General features: G+C 36.8%; 1 pseudogene; it reads left to right on the forward strand.

Annotated features, from left to right (window-relative positions):
• Nucleotides 1-316: 316 nt before the first annotated feature.
• LOC114525102 lies at nucleotides 317-7,965 on the forward strand (annotated as a pseudogene).
• Nucleotides 7,966-27,190: the final 19,225 nt, after the last annotated feature.

Here is a 27,190-nt window from a genome sequence, read left to right on the forward strand (position 1 = left end):
AAATAATTATAGAACACGGAATTTGGCGCTGTTACATAGACGGTATTTCCGCCATATTCCGTCTATGCGTAGACTAAGATTTCCAAACGTTGAGACAAGTACAATACAGGAGTTACAAAATAATGCCAAAAATAAAAACACAACAAGCAGCACTAATTTTTGGCTAAGCGTTTTTAAGACATGGGCAAAACAAAGAGGATTTTTGGAAGAAATTGAGTTGTACGAAGTCAACGACTTGGACATAGTACTTCAACAATTTTACGCCGAAGTGAGAAATAAAGACGGGCAAGACTACGAGCCAGACAGTCTTCGAGTTATGGTTGCAGCTCTTGACCGCTATTTAAAAGAACACGGATACAAACATTCAATAATTCGGGACAGAGAATTTTTTGCATCAAAGCAGGTCCTTGAGGGTAAAGCGAGACGACTTCGTCAAGAAGGAAAAATTAAGAAAGCGTCCAAACAAAGCGAGAAGCTTGTCCGAAGAAGAGGAAGAGCTACTGTGGAGAGTTGACAAACTTGGCTGGAAAACTCCAGAAAGCCTAATAAGCACAATATGGTGGATACTCACCCAATACTTTGGTTTACGTGGTCGCAAAGAACACCACAGTATGAAAGTCGAAGACTTTGCTTTTGGCAAAGATGACGAAGGTCGTGAATACATTGAATTCACCGAAGGGCTGACAAAAACAAGAGGTGGTGGTTTATCCAAAAAGGCTCGGGATTTCACACCAAAAATGTTTGCTGCAGGAGGAGAAAGATGTCCAGTTTCGCTTTTCAAGGAGTACTTGTCACGACGACCAGTGCAAATGAAAGAAACGGGTCCCTTTTACCTCTCCATCAACTACCAAGCCGAAGCCCAAGACGAGGTTTGGTACAAAGCACAACCAATGGGAATAAACCGAATCAACGAAATGATGAAGAAAATCGTTTCAAGAACACAATTGGAAGCCAGTTGCAAGAAATTGACAAACCACAGCGCTCGAAAGACTTTGGTGAACAAGTTGAAAAAAAGTAACGTCGAGCGAAACTTTTTCAAAACTTTGGAGACTTTATAGCAACTAGTCAGCATGCTTGAAACGAAATTTCCATGAATGCCAAGCCTAATGAAAATTTCTTAAATAACTCATTTCGTTCGAATTCCCAACAATCTGAAAACTGTAACATTTCACTGCAGACAACGACTTTTCCTGTTAAACGTGCCTTTAAACTAGCTTCATTGAATATAGCTAGTCTAATGAAACATATAGACGAACTTAGAATTCTGCTTGCCGATTGTCCAGTAGACATTCTCTCAATTAATGAAACTAAACTCGACAACTCAATTCAAGATTGTGAGGTTTACATACCTGGGGCCGGTTGTTCAAAAGCGGGTTAAATTTAACCCAGGGTTAGCGTTAAACCTGGGTTAAAATCCTTAACCCAAGGTTAGCTAACCCCAGGTTAAAATTCCGTTGTTCAAAGCAGTGTGAAAGTTGCGGTTAACTAACCCAGGGTTAAGGCAGTTAACCTTAGGTTAAAAAGCGCGCGAATTCTTGCAAAATGGCGGACGTTGAAGGAGGGAGACAAAAGAAAAGAAGAAAGCTCAACTTTACGGTGACCGAAATAGACACTTTGACCAGCAGAGTGCAAGAAAATTTAGGACTAATCCAGTCAAAACTAACCAATGCGGTAACGAATCAGAAAAAAAATAAAATTTGGGAGAATATCACAAAAGAAATAAACGCGATAGGGGTGGCAAACCGCACAACAAGCGAAATTAAAGAGAAGTGGAAGAACCTGACCAGCTCCGCTAAGAAAACGTTTGCCGATGTGAATAGGCAGATGCGAAAAACTGGAGGTGGTCCTCCACCTAAAGAACCCACTGCAGCGCAAGAGAGGATAATCAAAATATTTGAAGATACTCCTCTTTTTACCGGATTAAGCGGCTTTGAAACAGGTACCGGTGGGAAGTGATTGCATTTGTTGCGCTGAACTGTGGTACAAGTTTGGGCAAGTCTCTAAATTAGTTTCCAGAGCGCAACGCTTAATTAAATTGTAATCATATATTCATTTCATATCATCATATTTGCACGAACGCGGCCATGTTTGCAAAGAAATTGCCAAGTTTTCAACTATTAATATTTGTTCAACTCCATTAGTGAAAACGGCTTCCTAAACTAAGATAAGTTTTTTCTTTCTAGTTGAAATTCTAACTTTGCCAAGACTCTGCTATATATAAATGCTTGTGTCAACACTTTGCATTTTGCAGTTTCGCCTTTTTTTAAAGCATATATTTTGTTTATTGTATATGTATTATGTTTTATTATTTGGGTATTTTATGTCTCTTCATTTTTCAGACGGACAGGATAGACAATCCTTGGAGGGTTGTAGCACGCCCGCACTTAGAGACGGTATCCTTCAAGAATTAACAGAAGTAGGACAACTCGACTCAGATGATTCAGATGAAGATAATTATGATCGTGAAAAACAGCGTCCGATACCACCATCTTTCAATAAGGAAGAAGTCTTTACTCCTAATTTTTACCTGTGCCCACCACCCTTATCCCCGCCCTCCCTCCACCAAGCAAAACAGAACGAAAAAGGAGAATAACAAACCAAGAGGTTTTAAAGCTGCAAGCTGAAGTTCTACAACACCAGAAAGAAGTTTTAATATTGAAGAAGGAAAACCTAAAACTAAAAAACCAGGCTTTAAGAGAGGCACAAAATAGTATGCTGAAGCTTTGAAGGGTACTGTGTCTATTCATTCCTTTGATAACTTAATTATTTCTATACAGCTTAATTATGGTTGGACTTTCAGAACCTCAAATTCTATGCATGCAAGTGGTAATAGGGGTTGTAAGGTATAGGCATTTACACATTAAAAGCAGACAGATTGCCTTGTGCAACAAATTTTCATGTTCATGATTGTAAATACACACTCTCAAGTACTTATCATTCTTTATTCCTCCAACGTTAAAGGAAAAACTTATTAATATAAATTTCATTTAGCTGTATATAATTTTGTGTGTAAAGTATTTATATTAATGTTATATATTTATTTTATTTATAGCATTCATAAACTGTTCATAAACTAATCACAATTACATATTTGCAATATAATTTATAACTCATACTTTATTGACACTGTATATTAAATTATAATATTTGATATGATAATATTTAATATTAATTAAATGGGTATGTGGAAAAAGTAGAGTGTACACTCAGTCATTTACAAGCTTGAACACATCAATCAACTTACCATAATAGCCTGTGGTTTAATATACACAAATTCATGCCAATTAATAGCTGTTTAAAAAAAAGTGTTTGCTATATGGTCTCTGATAAGATGGCCTGTTTCATGCCCTTGATATTCCTGTACTTCCAGTTCATCATCTTCATCATCATCATCATCCATTGGCTCATTAAATGCAATTGCAATATTATGCAATATTGCGCATGCACCAATAAGCTGGCAAACCTTTTCCGGGTGCATTCTCACTTCTGAGTGCAGAAGATGGAATCGTCTTTTCCATCTACCAAATACTTGTTCAATTATGACCCGGGTCCTCCTATGGGCTCGGTTAAACCCCCTTTGATTTGCTGTGGCTGGCTCATGATATGGTGTCATAAGGTATGGCTTCAGTGCATAGCCACTGTCACCAAGCAAAATTCCTTGCTCCAAGTGGTTGTGGTTGTTCTCAAGCTGCTGGCATATTTGAGATGTGTGGAAAATGTGGCTATCATGGGTGCTGCCAGGCCATCGAGCCACAATGTTTGTAAACCGTCCTATCAGAGGAGTATATTAAAAATGTAGTACATTTAAACGTGTGGTGTAATGGCTTTACTGATTCAAAAAGTTATTAATTAAACTGGACTAATCTTTTGGGACGCCCAGTACAAGTAATAGCAGTGCGATTATATATAATTATGATACAGTATCAGTATGTACCTTCATGATCACAAATGCCCTGTACGTTGATAGAGTGATAGCGCTTCCGGTTCACGTAATTATTCTCGTTATGATGTGGCGCCTGAATTCTGATGTGTGTACAGTCAACACAACCAATCACAGACGGAAAGCCAGCTTGTGCAAAAAAGTGGTTCTTTACTTTCTCGATTTCGTTTATTGAAGACGGCCATTTTATGAAATCATTTCGTCTTCTATTCAGTGCCAAAGATACATCTCTGACCGTTCGAGACACCGTTGATTTGTCAACACCGAAACTATCTCCAACAACTTGTAGGAAACTGCCGGAGGCATAAAATCTCAAGGCAATTAGGACTTGTTGTTGTGGCTCAAGTGCATGGCCTCGCTGCGTATTGCGAATTAAATCTTCATGCAGAAGGTTTGTAATGTAATTTATTGTGTTTCTGCCAAACCTATACCTTGCCCTTAGCTCATCGTCGTAAAGGCCGTCAATATTTATGCCACGTGGACGATATCGTCTTTCCCGACGAGGATGATTTATTCGAAACAAATTAAAAGGAAAGCCTGCCATGTTTTATTTCCGAACTTGATACGTTAACCTAGGGTTAAGTAAGTTAACCCATCTAGCGAGGAGGGTTAAAGTTAACCCTTCCTTTAACCTAGGGTTAAAGATAACCTAGTTTTGAACAACGCAAAGTAACCCAGAGTTAAAATTTAACCCAGGGTTAAGCAAATTTAACCCTGGGTTAGCGTTAACCGGCTTTTGAACAACCGGCCCCTGGTTATGAAATAGTCCGCAGAGATAGAAACAGAAATGGTGGAGGTGACTGTTTCTATATCAGAGATTCAATTAACTTTATAACACGCAGTGACCTCAAGATGGAAAATCTTGAAAACTTGTGCATTGAAATTCGCAAACCTCAATCAAAACCATTTGTTGTTGTCAACTGGTATAGGCCACCAAATTCTCCTGTAGAATTATTTACTTCTTTCGAAAATCTTCTCGGGCAAATCGATACAGAGAATGTCGAATATTACGTAATGGGCGATTTCAATTGTGATTTAGTCGATAATCGGCCTGATACTCAGTATGGCAATAACAATGTTCGAATCCTCTCCAATATTACCGATACGTATGGCCTCCAACAACTTATAAACGAGCCTACTCGTGTTACGAATTCTACCTCCACCTTGATTGATTTAATCTATACAAACTATCCTGAACAAGTAGTCTGTTCCGGAGTTTCACAGTGTAGTATCAGTGATCACAGCTTAGTTTACGTATATCGTAAATTATCTATAGGTACAATAACCAAAAATGGTAAGAATATAACTTACAGGAGCTTTAAAAACTTTAATCGAGACAATTTTCGCAATGATATTTTGTGCCAAGATTGGAATAGCCTGACGAATACACAAAACCCAAATGATATGTGGGCTGAGTGGAAACAGGCATTTTTATCAATAGCTAACAAACATGCTCCAATAAGATGTAAACGTGTTCGATTGAAACGCTCCCCATGGATAACATCTGAACTTAAGAAACGTATGCATGAACGAAATATTGCAAAAATTAAAGCAGTACGCTCTAATGATTCCTATGATTGGACAAATTTTAAAAGAATACGTAATACTGTCAATAGTGAAATTAAGCTAGCTAAAGAGTCTTATTACAAAAATGCCTTTATCCAACACAATGGCAATCCTCGAAAGATCTGGCAGACTGTCAATGACCTTACTGCCCGTAAACAAAACAAAACTGACATTAGGGAAATTAAATCAAATGGTGTTTCAGTAACTAGTCCATCTGATTTGTCTAATTTGTTTAATAAGCATTTCTCAACAGTTGGTCCGAAACTTGCAAACGAGATTCCTGCGGCATCGAATACTGATAGCGATGCAGCTTTTACTGAATATCTTAGTAATACTGATCAAAGGTTTCAATTTATTTCGACAAGCAATTCACAAGTTTTTTCATTGCTGAATAAATTGTCAAAATCAAAGGCAACTGGTCTTGACAAGATATCAGCCAAATTAATTCGAGAATGTGCCGATCTTATCTCAAATTCTATCACTAACATCTTTAATGCTTCTCTAACAACTGGTATATTTCCAGATGATTGGAAATGTGCCAAAGTTACTCCAGTCTTCAAACAAGGTGCAAGGAACGAATTGAATAATTATCGCCCAATCTCTGTTATTCCGGTAATAGCTGAAGTTTTTGAAAGAATAATCTATGATCAACTTTATGCATATATGACTGAAAATGAATTTATGACCAAACATCAATCGGGCTTTCGCTCCTTGCACTCAACATGTACGCCCTTACTTGAAGCTACTGATACTTGGGCCTTTAATATTGATCATGGCAATATTAATGCCGTTATATTTCTCGATTTGAAAAAGGCCTTTGATACGGTCAACCATGCACGAGATTTTATTGAGCAAACTACAAAATTATGGGATCTGCGGAATTGCTTTTGAGTGGTTTAAATCATATTTGGAAAACCGTGTACAAAAATGTCTCGTCAATAGCTCGCTTTCTGAAAATTGTTCATTAACATGTGGTATCCCCCAAGGAACAATTTTAGGCCCACTTATGTTCTTGATATTTATCAACGATTTGCCAAATTGTTTGTCCTATTCACAACCCAGAATGTACGCAGATGACACTCATCTTACGTGCGCTGGCAGTGATATATATGTACTGGAATCTAAACTTAACCAAGATTTGGAAAACGTCAATAAATGGTTAATATCAAATAAACTTACTCTCAATATGACTAAAACCGAATACATGTTAATTGGTTCAAGGCAAAGATTGAGAACACTTTCTGAAAATCCTAATTTCGAAATCAATAGCGTTCCAATCAAAAGAGTCTTTCAAAAACAAAATCTCTTGGCGTCTTAATTGATGAGAACTTAACCTGGAGTTATCATATCGACAAAATAACTAAAAAAGTAGCTTCAGGTATCGGCGTTATTAAGCGTTTGAGGTCTGTTGTCTCATGAGAAACATTATACCTTATCTATCAAGCTCTAATACAACCTTACTTTGACTATTGTAACGTCGTATGGGGGAACTGTGGAAAGACCTTAGCCAATCAACTCCAGAAACTACAAAACCGAGCAGCTCGAGTATTAACCTTTTCAAACTTTGACGCCGACGCAGGACATATAATGGAAATTTTAGGGTGGGACAATCTAAATACGCAACGCCAAATTCAGAAAGCGTTGATGGTTTATAAGTCTACACACGGTCTCACTCCTGAATATTTACATTCCAAATTTGTAAATCGTAACGATGTAACTAACTATTCACTCAGAGACTCTGTGAACAAGCTTGCTGTTCCATTACCCCGCACTAATTATCTTAAAAACAGCTTTAGTTATAGTGATGCGGTCTTGTGGAACAGCCTACCTACTATTATCAGACAAGCAGAATCCCTAAATGAATTTCAAAGATTGTTGAAACGTTATATTCGATAAACACGGCATTCATGGAAAACAGGTTTCATTTGTATTTGTATTATATATTTTAGTGTGTATATATTTATAGTTTAATTACATGTAGCTACAATTTGTAACCCTGATGAATCCACCGTGGATAAATAAAGTTCAGTTCAGTTCAGTTCAGATCGTCCATCGTTAAAGTTACTGGCCATCGGAACCTACAATCCCTTGACGACTACGATGAAGGGGACGAAAGTGAGCAAAGAGATCTTTCCACAAGAATATCCCGTCGAAATAACATCGCGAGCATCATGCCTCAATCAGCAGCTTCGTCTTCAAACACTGGCTGTCAACAAGGTTCTTCGCGAGGTTATTTGACAACATCTGAGATAGGCTTCGCAAATTCATGCCTCAGCCTTAGTCAGTCCGTGGTGAGACAAAAAAGCCAGCATCAGATGTTTAACAACTCATTTCACGGTTGTCAAGTCACCTTTTCTGTTATGCCGCAGACAAAACCATCGGAAGATGCCCAAATCGCATCAGAAAAAGCTCAAGAAAAACGACGTCGCAGGTTGATAATAGAAAGTGATTCCGACTAACTCTTAACTGTTACTATAAAATGTTTAGCTATTTGACTTTGTTTGATTCGATTTCTTTCATAGAAATTATGAATTGTTGTATTTTCAGCGTGAGAATTTGAGTGAAATGAGTGTTAGTGTGTTACTGTTTACAATATATTTTATAAAAATCGAATTATTGCGTGACTTGTAAATAAGCCAATTAAAATTGACCGGAAGTTGTTATCGGCGGATGTTGTTATATTTTGTCTCGATCATTTCCGGTTATATCATTATCAAGTAATAGTATGGTTTCTCGTGCAATTTGGATATAACATGCACTCGTGAGTTTTTCAAAGACCCGAAATAGCACTCGTCCTTCGGACTCGTGCTATTTTGAGTCTTTGAAAAATTCACTCGTGCATGTTATATCCAAATTGCACTCGAAACCTTACTATTACCTATACTAAAAGCACTGCCGTGGCGTTGCTGTTATATAACATTCACTCACGTGGTGCAAATCGACCAATCAGAACGTAAGTTTACAAAAAATGAATATTAAAATAGTATAACATTCTCAACATACCACAAGTAACAATTCACTATTTTTTTGCTTTTTATTTAATTGAAATGTGACGAATTTCGTTAATGAGAATATTGACGGGAATATCGCGTCATATCGGCGCCTCTTACGTTAAAGCTACGCCCTTGAATTGTGTCATCGCAAAACGGTTAAAATTACCGCGACAACTATTCATATTTAACGATCTGCCTGAATCCGCAGCAATGCAATCCCCAGGGGTTAGTAGTTGCAAAAGAGTCTGGATTCTGCACATGGAGTAGCACTTATGCGGGTTTTCCCTTTAACCTGATGGCAACAGTCTGTGTTTAAAACTTGATGTTTAAGAAACCGCTCCACTTTTCTGTGTTTTAAAATTTGTTCTGACTCTGTCCAAAATCATATGATATGGCAAATCCCGTTTGTCTTCGAGATAATTTTTAACAGCATGTTTGGACCTGCATATCCCCATTAGTATTCAAGCTATTCAATTACATTAATTGTGAGTGGTTGTCTAACATATTTTAAACCCATCTTGGTATGCTTGGTTAAGGTAGAGACTTTGAAACTGGATAATTGAAAAGCTTTGGCCTTTGTATATCGTATTTGGAAATAATTTGAAAATAATAATTACTAAATAAATTTGATGTATGCATACATTATTTGTACTTTTGAAAGTATTTTGTTCACCTTTCTGGCCTTTTTTCCCTCCAGGGCTATTAATTTGTATGCGAATAACTTCCTGCCATTTTGTTTACTTTACTATCTTAATACTGCAGTACAATTAATTATGATTTACGGCACTTGCCTCATCAGGTAAATTCCAGAGGTCCAAAGGGTCTTTTATTTCGAGTGGAACTATAGAAACTTCAAATTGAAGGCAGATCAGTTCATGGAAAAATGAGTCAATTATAGGTCCTCCGACAGGAATCGAACCTACGCTAGAGAGAATACAATTAAAGACAGTAACTCTGCCCCTCACATCCCCTTTATCATGCTAATGATGAGCTTATTATATTATATATCGAAATAACAATATAGGTATACCGGATTAAGGGGTTAAATGTCACGGAAATAAAACCACCGAAGCATTTCCCAGTATCTTCGTCTCGGCTTCCGCATTCACTCGCATTCACGAATTCTTAAAATTTACCTCTGGTATTAAAAGGTATTTTCTTTCCAAATTCCGATTGAAGATGTTGCGAAGATGTCTTCACTTTGTTACGTTGCTTGCTACTTTTCTTTCTCTGCGAGGTAAGTTGCATAACTTGGTTTGAAATGAAGTTAACACGATCACGACAACCAGGAAACAATCCATCCCATTAATCGCTACTCTGGTTTTAAATTATGAAAGTAGTCAAAGATTACATTTGTATTCTTTGGTTGTTCAATGTAATCTTTGAATGTAGTGCTGGTAACGGACTGGTTTAAGTGTTTTAAAAGAGATGCGAATATCTGGCTAAATTAGTCCGGAAAGATAGTTTGCATTGTGTAATAACCAGTGAACTCTAATAAGACTGGAACGATAACTCAACAATAAAGACTAGTCATTGGATGAAGCCGATTTGAATATAATTTGCTGATTAAGGCGGCAGCCGAGCGAGCAAATCAAGCCTTCAAAAGAACTGGGGAGAGTGAAAATTCCGTAAAAATCGTATTTTTTGGCAAAAAATTGCGAGAAAAGTGCAATTTTTATTTGACCACTTCAACTTTAAACAACGAATTTACCCTTTTTGATAGACCTAAGTAATCCGCATCATCTTACTGTAAAAACCGGCGAGGTACCAGCTTTGTACTTGAAATATTTAAAGAATTTGAACGGGCCGAAAAAAAACTTCGCCTTCAACTCGCAAAAAAAATAGGTTTGCACCTTTTCACGTTCATAAAACTTGTTTTTTAGTAAAATCTAAGTGTCAATGCTTGTTTTAAGCTTTTATTCATGATCAGATGAGAAGGATTTGTGTATAAAAACCGGCGTTGTTTTGGTGGTGTAATTTCAACTCTTGGCCTTCATGGCGGCCATCAGTGCTGGCTTCAAAGATGGCGGCCAAGTTATCGTTCCAGTTTTATTCGAGTTCACTGGTAATAACCCATATGATATCATTTGCGCGCAAGTGAATTGCTCGCCCTTATCATGCCCGTTTCGACTTGCAAGTTATGTTGTTCATAATGTAAATGCAACATTTAGCACACAATCCATCCTTACCGATGTTAAAAAATCCAATTAGAAATTTGATTCTCTTTATTCTTTGTCTGTTAATTGACTTGCGTCATTGTTGTCTGCAAACACATTGCAATATTCTAATATATTGACCTCCTTTACTTAGAGATCACGGACAATTCTAGCATTAAAGTAGTACAATGTCATCTTTTTTTTTAGTGTCATCAAAATAGTAGCCTGTTTCATCGAAGTAAAACGCGCGAGGCGACATTTTACTTTCGTTTCAAAGCTCCCTCAAATACGATGGAATAAAGTCGCTTCGGAAGATCGTTGATGCCCGTTTACACTTGCGATTTTAGTTGGGATTTTATGTGCCAAATTTCTTCTTTTGGTCAAGGCCAGAAACGCAGGCCAATTTGGGTGCCAACCATGGGTGACATGGGCGCCAATTTGCCGTCGCGAATAAGAAATTAGTGGGGAATCATTAAAATTTGCTAGTTCCATTTAACCACAATGGACCTTTTGCATTTATTAATAGACCAACGTTTAATTTAGGCGACAAAAAGGAAATTTCCAAGAAGCGCATAGTAAAATTACTAAGTTTGGCTGGAAATATTGTAAAGTACGGTCTGTACGGAAAATATAGCCATGCGAGTTTTTCATATTTGTAGCTATATACTTTTTTAAACGCTTCCGCCGTAGTAAAAAAGTATACAAAATTGGCTACTTTTGCATGGCTATATTTTCCACAATACTTGTCATTTGGCGGCCAAACTCGGGGATTATACTAATTTCGCTATGCTCTTTTGTTGCGTTGATCGTAAGTTGGTCTATTATGCGAAAGGTTCATTGCCGGAGAAGGCACGTTCGTCCACGTCCAAAACATTATCAATTTTATCGATCTTTAACAACTGAAAATTTGAGGAAAAGTCAGGCATCGGCAAATGTGAAATGACCACGTCCGGCTCGTTCGCAAAGACTCTAGCTTTATTTACATCGCATTTTAGAATGTTAAAAAGACGCGTAAATGTGTTCCTCAACGCGATGAAGTTCATCAATTTCGTAAAGTGATTTTTGATCGCCATTATTTTGTTTTAGCTGTTCCTATGATACAATGCAAAAATAAATATATTAAATACTCAACAATATTTCAATATTAAGTATTCAAACGCAGTGGCGTCGCCAGCAACGATCACTGGGTCATTTTTTATATCACTATCTACTATATTAATTTCTTATATTGTGTTTGTTTATAATCGGGTTGTATCTGAATTAGATTGTGTAGCTAGTTGATAAAATAAAAACAATCGCCATATGGCATATTGTCTTTCTGGAATTGAGCGACACTGATCTAAATAATTAATGGAAAACTGAGCCGCATGAGCCCACACACCTCACCGCTTACCGGCCTGCATTTGTGGCCATGTATATATTTTCGACCGATCAATAAAGTTTCAAAACATGGAAAAGATGAATTTGGGACCGTAGAAAAGGTGACCGGCTGACCGCATCCGCTCATAATAGAGGCGACCGTTCAATAAAGAATAGTCATCGTAGAATAAACAATTATTGGATGAGGTTTTTGTGATATGCAGAGTTATCAAGGTCGAGATAAGCGTTATTAGCCGAGCCGAAGGCGAGGCGGATAACGCTTATACCGAGACCTTGATAACTCTGCATATCACGAAAACCGAATTCAATAATTGTTTCATTATACATTTGAAGAATAGTAAACATAGTATTAACGAATGAAAAACCTTATTTAAACAATTATTAATAAATAAACACATTCAAATGAAGACCGCTTAATAATCACCGCAGGTTCACTTGCAGATAACTCAGTATCTGCTAGCAGATAACTGAATTTTGCGTGATTCTGCGATTTATCTGTGAACTATTAGCCAATCAAATTGCTTTTACTATTATAATGTATAATAATAGTTATTTACCATTCCGAAACTTTTGGGACTTTGTCACATAACCATCCAAAACAGGGTGAGTTCTGTATTAATCTTTTCCGCGTGCATGGTAAAGCACAGGTAATATAGTGGAAATCACGGTGCAGCTTTACTGTATTGGGTGTAGTGTGAACGGGATTTTATTTAGGTTTAATTACTTTGAGAAAGCACATTGTAGTTTTGCATCGTTTTCCTCTTTTCGCAGGTGTTGCTTGTTTCTTCGTAAGATTTTGGGATGGTTACTGTGGAGTTCCGAGGTGTATCAATGACACAGGTATAATACAGTCAAACGGCAGTTGGGGAAACTTATCCTTTCTGGAACTTTCTGATGACAGCTGTCTTCACCTGACAGCTCAGTTTCGGTATCGAGAAAATGGCGCCATGTTGAATTTGAATAGACAAGGTTGTCTCGCTGGTGGTTCTTTGTCTGGTTCTGGTTTTAATCTTGATTTATTTTATCTTTACGTCGACTCAGTAAGTCTGGACACAGCTGCTTGTGCTCAAAATCCCAACAAGGGAATCTATCGTGCTATAAACCAGACAACATGGGGAGCATTATCTGTTTATTATAAAGGGCATGGCAAGAGTTTATTTGAAACCTGGTGTGCAACCTATGAATATAACTATCAACTTAACAGAAAATACGGAATCGGTCAACACATTGGGTTGAGTACAACATGTGACACCTGGAACCAAAGATTTATTCTTGGTAGGTCTTTTGCTTAAATTTGCTTGCTTAAAAACGCTTGCTTGATATGAAAAAACTTAAAAGAAACTTTCAAAGCAGTTCAAAAAAAAATCTTCAACCAATGTTGAAGAGTTAGGCGTGGATACATATGAGCATTATTTGAGTTTTTGGCGAAATTCCTCATCAGGTGATACCTCAGATGGCACTGCAGGCTTCTTAGTGTCCCAAGATTTTGGCATGTGGATGAGGTAAATTTTCCGTCCTGCCGTTTTGAGTTCACAAATCATTGGTTTCAAGAAGACTTCTCGACTTTTACAAAACCTAGTGTAATGTTTCCTCAACTTATCAATGTTTTGAAAGGGAAATGTCAGTTTTCCTGTAACATGTATGTGATATCTATAATGACAGATAAACCTTGTTAAGTGAAAGGGGGGGGGGCAAAAATTAACGTTCAGCATTATTAGTTAGTTTTGAAATTTATTTAATTCAATTTCATTTAAATTTTACCAAATGTGATTTATGCTTCCGTATTAGTAGCAAACGAGTTTGATATAAAAAACCTGCGTAGTATCGCTTTTTTCAGTTTATTGAACACAAAGAGGATTTGTGAAAACAAGTAGTTACTTTGCATATATTGTTTTAATAAAGATCAATTTTCCGGCAGAATTTTAAGAAAAAAAAACAATCAGACCCGTAGCTAGAATATTAATTGGGGGGGGGGGGTAGTGACTGCATATTCATATAATATTATTGGTCTTATGCCCAAGTAAAGCGGTCTTTCTACAGCCTTTGAAACAATTCTATATCTTAATGAAGGTTCCGTGACGTGTTATGGTGATATGGTGAAGAATGCAAACTGTCCTAGGAATCAGTACATGGTGGTCAAGATTGCCTCGTTCCGTGGATTACTCGCAACAAAGACTTGTGGTTTGAGTTTAATTGATTACAGTTGTGAACTGGATGTGACATGTCTTGTAAAGAAACAATGTGATGGTCTACATGAGTGCAGTATACGTGTGGATGAAACTTTGTTCTCGAGTAGCGGATGTCCTGGTTTGAAAACGTATCTTTATTTTGAATATCACTGTGTAGATACTGTGAAAACCTTCAAAGGGCCTTGTAGTAAGTTTTTCCTTTGTCAATGACACGCTTTTAGCAAATTATGTAAAAATTCCTCTCCTCGTGCTCCCAAAAAAAGGGGGAACCAAAAATGAAAGGCGATACTATATATATGTGTGCGAAAACTGAATTCAATAATTGTTTTATTATGTATTCCCTTTTTAGGGAAGAAGCCTTCACCATTATTGACAAAAAACTATAGCGGCAAAAATTACGTCAGCTACGGATAGTTTTCAATGTGGTGTACGTGGCAAGACACTGAGAATTATCTGTAGGTTTTTAGCCAATCACAATCGAGATTGCATTAGTGTATAAAAAAACTCGAATCGAAATTTTGCGTGTAATAATGCAAAATATAGTTGACAAATTTGGTTAATTTTTTCACCATTGTTAAGTTCATTTATTTCTCTTGCGAATGACACGTTCACGTTGTACGTGTAATTTAGTTGAAAAATGAAGAAGTACTGGTCCGACAAAAAAGTTCATAAAACTCCGCCGATGGAAACTGACTGGACGTTTGTTTTATTGAAAATTAGTTCCAAAGGGCTTTAAAATCTAAATATTACTGAAAAAAAACCCGCAAATTTATCGCAAAAATTCTGCTTATTCATTGTTCAACGATAGAAGTTTGAATAATACAATGCCTCGATCCATTAAGCACGGAATAACAAACATTTATTGTAAAAACATTTTATGTTACATAGCTAAATTTTGCTAATAACAGTTTGTCGATTTAATTAAATTTGCATTTTCTTTTGTCTGGAGGTCTCATTTCGAATTCCCCTCGGCGGAAGAATTTGATTTCGAGCAACAATTTTTAAAAGACATAAGACATAAGATATAAGAACGGTATAATCTTTGTTGCCATGCATATAAAAATTATATCGTTTACTTTAGTATTTTATACACAGCAGCCTCTCAAAGTTAGCTAGATTCGAATTTTTTTTATACACACTGTATAATTATTGTATGAGACAAGTATTTTCCTTCATATTTTAAAAAGAACAAGACAAAAAAGAGTAAAAATCCTTTTCTTTGAATCTACTAGATTTGGGTACTCTATTTTCCAACTGTCGTATATGTTAATTCAACTACGCCTTTCAAACTTTAATCTGTTTCGGCTTTGGAGTCTATGTGAGGCTATTTTTTTTTCGTTGCTGCTTTGGCATTGCTTGAGCACTGCATGTTAGTCCTTTATTTCGTAGACACTTTTTTAGCATCGGAGTATTTTTAAAGATTTATTTCTCTTCGGTTTGCTTAGGGCTATATGTCGTTTAATACTTTTGTATTTTATGTTTCCCAACATTAGCTGTTCTGTACTTTTAAAGTAAATATCTTAATTTTTTTTGGTGTGATTGTCCATATAAAGCCCCGTGCACGGGCACGATTTCCTTGACAAGTTTTCTTGACCAGTTCACTTGCTGGTATGACTAGCTTTTGAACAAGGCTCCTTGTCAAAAAAAACTTGGCAAGGAAAACATGTAAAGGAAAACTTGCCCGTCCGTACGTGGCTTAATACTCAGCAATTTTCTATTTGGTTTTTTCTTGTAGTTCATGATGTGTCCTTATCACATTCATATCTACCTTTCAAAGGTGTTGTCCAAATTAGCACTGACAGTGGAACAATGGATGTTTGCTGGAAGAGTTTAAAGAAGTACCCAGATTAGCATATGCTATGCCGTAGTCTTGGTTACGACGATCTAAATTCATTTGTTAATGTGTCTGTCTCAGCGAATTCCAAACATGCTGTTTTTTCTGGAACATTTACCTGTAGTGATCAAGAAAAATCTTTATCCCAGTGTTTGATTGTTGCTTCCAACCAGACCTGTTCCGAGCTAACATACATCGAATGTAGTTTTCATGATTGTAAGAGGAATGCTTTTGAATTAACATAGAGTTGGAAAAAGAATAAAAAATATGAACCAACATTGACAGATGCATGTCACGAACATACAATTACACAAAGTTCTGTTTCAGACGACGAAGTTTTCATGTGCCGAACCTAATGTTAATTAATAACCTGAAGTCTTTGTTTAAATTTTTTCGGCACATGAAATGTATGTTCGGCTTCTGAAACGGGCCAAAGGCTCCACAAAATGCCCCAACTGATACAATTGTTAATTAAAATATGGAATACTAAGATTCTTTGTTCCCCTTTCAGATTATATCTTCTGGGACAACTTTAGTCCATTGTTAGCTACAGATAAAAAAAGATTTCCCGATTCATCATTTTCTGCCTCTGCTTCGGTAAAAGGTCACAATCCTTTCGATGCAAGGATATCTAGCGGAAGCTCCTGGTGTGCTCCTGTTTCGGATGCAAAGCATTATCTTCAAGTGGACCTGGGAACGCTGTATTGGTTATTTCATTTGATAACGTATGGTGATAGCAATAGTCCAAAATGGGTCGCCACGTACAACTTAAATCATACCTCTGATTTGGTCAGCTGGAAAGCGTATAGGTCCAGGGTGAGAAATAATACTGTTACTAACAATAAGGTAATGTTATATAATATACAAGCCTGTCGAGGAAATCCTGTTTCCTTTTTCTTTCCTGCAGATATTTCAAGGAAATAAAAATGCTTACCATCATGCAGCTAACGCTGAACGGTATTTTTTCTACCTGGATACAAGAGCTTTACGATTTATTCCCTTAGCATATGTTGGTCAGCCATGCATGAGAGTTGATACTAGTGGATACGGTAAGTTTTTACACAGAGTGTACTATTTGTATTGCACCTTTAAAAATTTATCTCGTTCTTTTATCCCAAGCTGTGCTTCCATTCAAACCTGAAAATTTAACAGCCAATAACATCACGTCTCGAAGTGTTGATGTATCCTGGCTAGATCCTGAAAATCCTAATGATAGAGGTTCATGGAAGCGACGTTTTTCTCGATTTTTAATTATTCTCACGAAGGATAACTCGCATATTCTAAACATCACCACGAATAAATCTGTTCATAAATATGATATAGACAATCTTATTCCGTTCACTACGTATGAAATATCGGTTTCTGCTGGTAATCACGATGGTTACGGTAGAAAGGCAATAATTCTGTTCTTAACATCCGAAGAAGGTATGTATTGGATGATAAATAACCTTTATGTAATGTTAGTGGATGTTAGTGGATGTTAGTGTATAGAGTATATGACTTTAGATTAAACATAAGTCAACGATTATGTGAACGTTTTATAATGTTTTGTAAAATGACAATTAAATGGTTCTCGTTAGAGTAGTTAGGGTACAAACCCTTTTCATGCTAATTACGCGCACGAAATACTTTGTCTTTGTCTGTAACCCAGTCTGTTTCCGTCACCCTTGCACTTACAAAAGAAATCCCTCGGGCAGAACTGAATATATGAATAAACACCCCCTCCCCCAATTATCGTTATAGTTACGCCACTGATTGAAGAATGTCAATTACTAGGATTTAGTCCAGTTTTGCGCATAACATCAAACTACAAATCGTTGTATTGAATATTTAGCCCCAAATGGTCCTCCAATGAACATAAAAGCAACATCAAGAAGTGCATCATCGTTGCTTCTTGTCTGGGATCCTCCAGAGAAAAATAAACAAAATGGCAACATTACAAGTTATACTGCGTGCCTTTCACATTCAGAGAATGGATCTTGCTTTCATACATTCATCACAGGTGAAAGAGGGTGGCTTGTAGGGAATCTGAATCCAGCAACAAAATATTATTTTAGTGTTCAGGCCAGTAATAAAGCTGGAAGCAGTAACTACAGCAATAGGGAAGGAGTTTTTACGAATGGACGTAAGTAGAACAAATCACATTATGTAGTAAAACTTTCATCCTCTCTCGGTGCGGAAATCCTGGGCGCGCATTCGTCGGGCATCGTCTGTTCTATATCCCCGAAAGAGTTTTAGATCATACGTAATCTAGACTATATATCTTGTTATCATAGGAGCAGTGAAGAAGGCGATTGGAACAACACCAAGTACACTTAACTTTTCATTGGAAATTCCTACAATAACGTTCGAGTAAGTATTCATTCAATAGTGCATGACCGGCGAGAAAGGGGGGGGGGGGGGGGGGGGGGTAGGGGAAAACAATTGGGTACAGATACTCCACGTAAAAAGGTTCCCGTCGTGGTTCGATCGTCCTGCATTCACAAGGTTTAACAAAGCAAGTGCAAAATATTGAGAATAAGAGTCAAAATAAGAGTCAACAATGTTACTGGCAACTGAGTTCTAAATCCTACTGGTGTGAACAAAAGCATGTGGTTGAACCTCTTAGAGGTCGCTGTCTCCCTGACGTAAACCAGCATACATCAATGCATGCAGTAAATAAACACAAAGTATTATTTAATATTAGGCGTTTCTATGTGGTGGCTTGGAAAGTGAAGGACGACGAAAAGCCTTTATCATCCGACCGCTACGAGAACGATGAATTGGTGATGTTTGCCGAAGCTGAAAATTCAACCAATCCACAACCGTATATCGCCGCAGTATTCTCGTCCAGCGATATTCAGGAAGACATGTTTGTACTTGGTGATGGCAGAAACACAAGCGATTTAACAAGTTATACTTCGGGTTTCAAAGAATATTTTAATGGTCCGCTGGAGCCTGGCACTCGTTACAGTATTTTTCAAAGGATTATAATCAATGACAAGACGCCGTTCTGGCGTTAACTCCGGCGCACGTGCCAGTCTTTAATATAGAGCTTCTGAACATAAACAATACAGTTCGCGTATTGTTTCGCATACATATTCGCATTTAGATGCCTTGCGAACCTAAATGTTCGATCGCGAAATTCAGAAGCACATCGCAGTATAGAAGTTCAATTGTTCAAAAATGTAAATAAACCGCATGATACATTCGCTTCGTCTTACACTTTGCCTTTGGAATTCGCGCTTATATATAGTTGTATTAAATCTTCGATCCTGTGCAAACTACGCGACGTGTCAACGCGCCCATACGTACACGACCACATCATCTTGTTAAACGGCGAAATAGCAGCGATATTATTAAAATAGGACCGAGTCTACATGTATTAAATATATTCTTACCCCAATTCAATCTAAACTTAATCGAACAGCATAAAAAGAACGGTTTATTTGTTCCTCTTGGAGGAATTGCCATATCATGCGAGCGAAATCGAATCGCGCATTGGAAAATTAGCCAAAGCTGTGCACCACAACTCTTGGGAGATAAGACTGGGACGTAGATAAATACGATCACATACACTATTCAAATACTAGTATATTTCGCGCCATTACAGACTTGCGACGACGAAAAATAATAAAAAAAAAATAAAAAAAAAAACAAAAACAAAACAAAACCGGGGCGAATTTTCAACTCCGTCGCTGACGCCGGAGTAACAAGGTATTTACATATTGTTTAACCCACGCGAGTCTGTCTCGCCGAGACATATTTTTGAGGAGTTAGCAATTCTATTTCTGACACTGAAATTCTGGGCCGGTGTTGAATTTCACAGGAAGAACTGAAATGTACATTGCTCTAGACATTTTTTTGGATTGTGGGGCGGGGAATATATTCATAAATTATATTCGTCTTATGCCCGGCTTCTTCTGTACACTATTGTTCTTAAGGTTTATAAACATGAATATATCAATATGCACCCCTCCTCCCAAATTAAGAGGTCTATGTGCGGCTCTGGCGGTACCCAGGGCCGTAGCTAGAAGTTTAATTGGAGGGTTGTGTATTTAGCAAACAGATAACATCGAACCATTGTGTGTTCAGTTATGGATGCACGGTATGATGTCATTTGTGATAAGAACAAAAAAGTGGCCACGACCACTGAGCTATACTATAATTCCTGAAGGAAGTGCTCTTGGCCAGAAAGTGAAGTAAGAAAAATGTCGGATTTTGAGCTTTGCCGACGCCACTTGGTTCCTTCGCTCATCGCAGTTTCCACCGACATACCGCGATACAAAGTGAAAAGTTGGTCCCTCCCCCTCCTGGATTCGATGAAAATATTTTTTCGAAAAAATTTTTTTCGCATCTCATTTTTGTTTTTTTTTCTTCTGTTCAAAAAATTGAACGAGTAAGTGGCTTCTTGCTCAACCTGTAACGGTGTGGGGGGAGTAATTTTTTTCATTTAGCATTCAGGTGAGCCGTTTTTATAATAATTTCGGGATTTTTTGTCTTTGGACTAGATATTTATAAACTCATTAATCTGAGTTATTTCATCCATGAAAACGTATGGTATAAACAGAAAAAATCGTATTTTCGACCTTTGGTACATGAGCTAATTACAGTACGAAACGAACGATAGCGAGGTCCGTACATAAAAGACCGAGGTCTGATATTTTTCCAGTACGAACATAACGTATTCGGTTAATAAGGGATTTATTATATGGCATACAGTATTTAGTTTATTTATTTATACAATGCGCTGCAGCATTCTTGCCGGCTTTTTCGCTAGCCAGTCGCCAAGCAAGCACTGAAGTGGCTTCGAAAACTTTGTTTTTTAATCGTTAAAGAAAAATGATACAGTGCTATACTGTAAAAAAATCAAAGATGAGCAAATATAAGTCCTCCAGGAATTTTAATATAGCTCAGTGATCACTTTATGTTCTCATCCTATAGACCTCATGATCTATAGGATTAAATAAATGCTCTTGGATAGTTAAAGACACGTGCTAAAATGTGATTGGCTGAAAAAAAACAAGCGATGACTCGTTAAGTTTGTTACAATTCTGTTACAATTCTCTCAGGCTGTTTACAAACTTCTTTTCTTCTTTATTTCAGGGTGATTATTACTCGACTGACTGGAGTCCTGTTTCACAAACGACAAATAATCCAGGTATATTCCTCTACATTGGCTCTACCACAGCAAAAAGTCATTCTCTCATGGAGAAAATGTATTTTATCTTAAGAACTTTTTTCTTCTGCCAAGGAAAGTTTTCTTATACAAAGAAGTTTTTTCAAACTCTAGGATATAAAATCTCGTTTAGAAAGTAATTTCTTAAAATAAGAAATTATTCAGCCAACAGGTTTACAGATTTTGACACAAGAAATTTTGTTCTTATAATTGGAAATATTTTTCTTCAACGGAGTAAATTATTTCTTGATATAAGAAAGATTATCTTAATTTCAGATATTCTTAATATGAGAAAATTAATATTCAAAATCCCAAATAGTTTTTAAAATAGAAAAACTCCTCTATATTTGTTTTAAGAAAATAATTTCTTGGATTAAAGATAAAAAAGGGATAAATTGGGTATAGTAAGGAATCACTATACAACAGATTTTTTATTCTCTACTATGAACAAATAATGACCGCCACCTTAACAAATTACATTTGGCTAAGTCCTATGTACAAACCATTTCTACAATATAGAAGCTCTTTGGAAACGGATTTCATCACAAGAAAATTGTATCGCTTTTTGCCATTCAATATAGGTTGGCCTGGTGATTGCATTAAAATTACCACCTTTAATATCCATGTATAATGCTATTTGATATACTAAAAGTAAGACTTCCAATGCAAAAGCCAGATTTTGATTTTTGTATCTTGTGCCTTGTATGTCCCGAATACACAAGGGAGAAATTGCGTTGTTATGGAATAAATAATCGAATATACACATTGAAAATATTGACCTTTATAGACAAATGAATCTCATATTATGCTTGTTTCCAAATACTTACGCCTGTATTCAAAAAGCTCACTCACACTCACACTCATTGAGTGTGACATATAAATTTTGTTAATGCTGATCAATGGGAAAGTTTTCTCTGAATAGATGGAAAGATATAAGGTAAATCACTGAAAATCAAGCTCCTATTCGGCTTGAAATACCGCCATTGAAACGTTATGAGAATATTAAGATCTCCAACTCAATGAGTTTGAGTGTGAGTGAGCTTTTAGAATACAGGCGTTAGAGTGTCATCTTATATCATAGTGAGTATAGTGTTTGTACATACATACATACATTGTTCGTCTGTACAAACGACGTACGTACATGTATTGTTCGTTTTACATGACAAGTTTGGTAAGAAAATAATTTGTGTCATACTTGACAGAAAGATAGCAATGACGACATTTGTGAAATAAAAATCCAACAGCACATAAAACAACCTTGCCAAAGACTCCCTGTTCTTTTCCACAAGCTGGAAACAAGTATAGCGAGTTCTTAGGATGAGGTTTTATCCTGACCTGTTCACTTGGACAAAGATGATGCGAATTTCTAGCTTCATGATGCTCTTTTTAACATGATTCCAAAACGAATGATACCTTCTAAGCGTCGCAGGGAAATCGTCGATTCCACAGCGGACAGAAAAGCTTACGTCGCTGCCATGTAGTAATGATTCATAAGAACACGAAGAGTTAATGCTACGAAAACAGTGCACAACGAACATTTCCAAACAGTATTTAAGCCCCTTTACTGTCCATTTTTAATTTAGCACAAAACAAAACGATTTTTATGTTTTTATATTACCAAGGAAGAGAGATGAGAATTAAGATAGAGTAAGTAAAAGATCTATTATTTATCTTTCTATTAGTATTATTGACAAACGACAAATCTTTCCGGTATATCCTCAACATTGGCTACAACGCGTAAATTAACTTTTTATGCAGAAGATTATCTTATTTTTAAATAAATAATAATAATAATGATAATATTATAATTTTGTTTTTCTTATGCAAAGAAATTTTTTCTAACTCTCGGATATAAAATCTCGTATATAGGGCCCACATATTTTGACACAAGAAATTTTATCCTAAATTAATCACAAATCATCCAGATATCTGCCTCTACACATACAATATTGGCAAAAATATTTTACGAAAAGGTTTTGAAACAGCTGCATGTTCTGTCGATAAAAAGTCGCCAACTATAGTGCTTGTCTTCACGGGCCTGCACCATAAAAGGAATAGGTAAGAAATGCAAACATTTGAATATAAATAAATTAAGAGAGATTAATTTTCTTCCTCTTCAGTTTCAAAACTGAAAGCCTTGAACATCGCGCAATCTTTATGAATAATTATTTTCATGTTGAATATAGCAATATTGATTTATATAGATTCAGAAACAAAATATCACGCTGGCAGCAATAACTACAGCAAAAGTAAAGGAATTTTAACGAATGGAGATAAGTAGAACAAATAACTTATTTCATTCAATCTTTAGTGTATGATTGTTCACATAACAATAATTTAATATTGTACTAAAACTTTCAACCTCCCTCGGTGCGTAAATCCCGGTTCAGTAGATTAAATAATAATATTTTATAAAATTACAACTCTTTTATACATTTCTACTACCTGAGCCCGCATTACCCATTATGATTGATACTTCTTGTTACATCCCTTCTTCTTTAAAATAAAGATAGAATATTATACAACTTTTTTTCCCGTTTTTTCCCAGTTGGTAATTGTTTTTTTTTAATATTTCCTTTGCAGTTGTAGTCTTGAAATTTCTACATCAAATATAACTTCTCGATAGCTTTAATTTGACACACAGCCCAACGTCTGGCATCAAGTATTTCGTCTCAAAACTCAGAAAAACTATTTTGGCTGAAAGCTGAATAGGGATATTTGTCAGGAGTTATCGTTCCAGTTGTATAGAGTTCACTGGGCAGAACTGAATATATGAATAAACACCACCCAATTATCGTTCTAGTTATGCCCCTGATAGAACTACAAGAACTATGTACATTACAGGGAACGTTCGTTTTTTAGCTGGGAAGGAAGATATTTGTAGCCTAAAGTGCGAATAAATTCCCCGAGTGGAAACCCAGCTGATGTGAATATTTTCTATGAGAATGAAATATCTGTATAAGACATACGAATGGGAGAGCTTTTTTTTTGTTAACTAATAAAACGTGGTGTCTTTAATAAACGAACACGCAACTATATTGATCTGAAAGCAAACTAATATCAAGTGTTGAAATAGAACATTATGACTTAGAAAGTGTCTGGTGCACACAAGTACATAACTGCTTGATATTTAATCATAGATGCTGTTGCCAGCATTTATTGTAATTTGTATAGATTTGTAGTCATTTGTAAACTGTTAACCATTCTATTACATATTTCACTCAGTTGTTGAATTTTCTAATTTTCTATATCTGTGGTTGTTAACGTTCTTATATTACGCGCAGTCAATGAGTGTAAAAGTTTTCTGGTGTGATATCACCTGGAGGTAATTACACCAAGAACCAGGGTTGCCAGATTGGTTGAACAAATAAGCTGAATCATTATTTCAGTCTCTATGACTTGATTTTCTGCATTTTGGGCTTGCTGAGGAGTTCTTTCCGCTGGAAGGAGTTTGTCAGAATATAATTTCTTTCTCTTGAACAATATTCTATTTTAACACTTGATATTAGTTTGCTTACAGATCAATATAGTTGCGTGTTCGTTTATTATTATTAACCGCTGAATTTATCTCCATGGATGGATTTCCATTACTATAACACATGCAAGGTAAATTTGTTTTCTGAAAGACGGAACGTGTAGTTTCATCTGTCGCTTCGATAAGCGTCGTTTTCATATGTCACCGACAGTCGGCGATGATAGGTGGTGGCTGGTGACGAATTTTGTTTAAAATAAAAAAGCCCTTTATTCTCCTGCATTCACCAACAATAAACATCGACCTGGCTTATAACCCTGGCGTTCTTATTAACCACCGACAGTCGGTGATGTATTGTTGATAACCAATGACCAAGAAAATTTATGGAAAATAACACAGCACTTTATCCTCCAGTGATCTCTGGCAATATCCTTCGCCATTTGTCGATGACTTATGAAAACCAGGCTTCAAGCCTAGTTCATTGGTTCTCGTATGTCACCGATAGTCCGTCATATATCTTTATTGGTAGCCATGACCATGCAGTAAGTGAAGCCTCGTTTACACGACAAGCATTTTTGGCCAGGCACACTTAATTCTTTGCACGCTGGCAGAAAATGGCACGGCACTTTTAAATTTTGTCCGGTAAACAGACATAATATATCAAAGACCAGTAATTTTATCCGTGCGGAGACCGTTTAAAAGATGTTCTCGACCTGTCAAAGCATGGACACCGTGCCGAAAATATTGAGTTGCATCAGCAATTTTGAATCGGATTTGAGCGAGGGTCGGCCTCGAATGTTCTTTGAATTCATCAGCAATTTTTTATTGTTGATCATGAGCAGATTAAATAATTACTGCAAAATGGTGGGAAAGAACAGCAGGAAAAGCTCTGGTGGGATACGAAAATAAATGCTTTAATAGAAGCCTAGGGTGCTGAAGTCATTCAACAAGTTATAAAATGCAACAAGTACGATCGTACTATTGGACCAGGAACTGGTGTAGTTTAGATTCAACCTTTCTCTCCAGGATGAAATTTCAAATATCTATGAACCTATATACGCAATCTTGCGAACGGTTATGTTAAAATTGTCGTTTTTCTACATTTTCTCGTCTGCAAAGACACTTAAAATGTGCCGAGTTGCACATCTATGTCCTAATCTGAGAAGCTAGCGTTGCGTGCACCGTGCCACTGTCATTAGAGTCCTTTTTTAAGGCTGGCGCACACTAGAGCTATGTGCTTAGCAAAAAGTCATTCGTGGCTATCGGCGTAAGCCAGTTGCTCTCGTGTGCGGGCGACTTTTCCGGCGACTTTTGGCACGAATGACGACAGTCACTGGAAAAGTCGCCCGCACACGAGAGCAACTGGCTTAAGGCGATTCTCCATTACGTCCGCTCCGCCCGCGCGGGCGAAGCGCGCTTTGTTTTTCAGACCCGTCACGGTTGCATGGACAGATTTTCAAAAGCCGCTTCGCCCGCGCGGGTGAAGCGAACGGTAATGGAGAGTAGCCTTTACGCTAATGGCCACGAATGACTTTTTGCTAAGCACATAGCTCTAGTGTGCGCCGGCCTTTATGTATGCTGGACAAAGCCTAAACAAATAAATAAAAAATAAGTAATGCCCCAGAGAGAAACGCATTCAACGCAATGGTCCTATAGTAATGAATATACAGGGTGTCCAAAAAAAACGAAAATTATTGAAATCACTCATTGTTAAAATTTGAAAGCCGTGTGCACGAATTTTAGCCCGTAGGGATTTAATGCAACTCAGTAAAATGCTAAATGCTTTGTGTTGCTACAGAAAGGGACATGTCGAAGGTCATGGTGATTGAGATGCACATTTAAATATTGTTATTAAATATCATTTTCGCGTACGAGCAAATTTTACTGCATCATATGCATGCATAAAAATGCTTATGGCAAACATTTACACATTTGTGGGTCCCAACAGAGTGCTTAGGCATTCAAACTCAAACAATTACATTGTTATGGGTGATTTCAATAGTTTTCGTTTTGGGACACCCTGTATATTGGGTGCAAAGCAAAAAAAATACACGACCTTCTGGCTTCAACTCATAGGATATGAATATTGATAATATTAAAATTTGCCTCCCGCCACAATCTGACATGGCTTGCAAATCTTCACAAGAATATAAGCACAAACAATTTAACTCCGTAAGTCGATAGAGAATAACCTTTAACATAGTTGTGTGAAGTTTTATCACGATCTGGTGCGAAATGACGGAGCCTTAGCCATTTGAACTTGCTTCAGTTATGCATACTAATATTGAATATAATCTATACGGATTACTACGCTACAATTTTGAGTTGCTTCTAAATTTCTTTAAAATAAAAAAATCAAAATTATAACTCCGTCAATCGATGGGGAATATCGCTAAGGATAGTTGTGCGAAGTTTAATTGCGATCTGATGCGAAATGACGGAGCCTTAGGCTTTTTTAAAGAGCGTCACCCCCTAACAACAACAACAACAACAACAACAACA

Source organism: Dendronephthya gigantea, unplaced genomic scaffold (genome assembly GCF_004324835.1).
Source record: "Dendronephthya gigantea isolate DGI-Jeju-01 unplaced genomic scaffold, DenGig_1.0 000033F, whole genome shotgun sequence".
NCBI classification, from domain to species: domain Eukaryota; kingdom Metazoa; phylum Cnidaria; class Anthozoa; order Malacalcyonacea; family Nephtheidae; genus Dendronephthya; species Dendronephthya gigantea.